Source organism: Penaeus monodon, chromosome 25 (genome assembly GCF_015228065.2).
Source record: "Penaeus monodon isolate SGIC_2016 chromosome 25, NSTDA_Pmon_1, whole genome shotgun sequence".
NCBI lineage: Eukaryota > Metazoa > Arthropoda > Malacostraca > Decapoda > Penaeidae > Penaeus > Penaeus monodon.
The window spans coordinates 16016698-16017019 of NC_051410.1; positions in this window are offsets into that span (position 1 = coordinate 16016698).

The window sequence follows — 322 nt, forward strand, 5'->3', positions numbered from 1 at the left end:
AAACCCTGTAATTAAACACAGAATTAGTACTTAATTTAGTTCTTACTTTCAACTTTTGGCGTTCCTCTGCGAGTGAGTGCCTGCCACATACTAGCGTGATGCACTCCACTCATTGCTGAACTTCTCCCAACTAGCGGTATACAAAGCAAAAACAATGAACACCACTTGCAACACAATACTAGTATACCAGGGGCAGCCGACACTCGGTTCGCTACACCATCGCTCAATCCCATGTGTTGTTTTTATGTCCGCACCCGTTTATCTCTAGACACAGAGTTAAGTATATATATTTTGTATTTTCACGTGACGTGTGTCTGTCCAT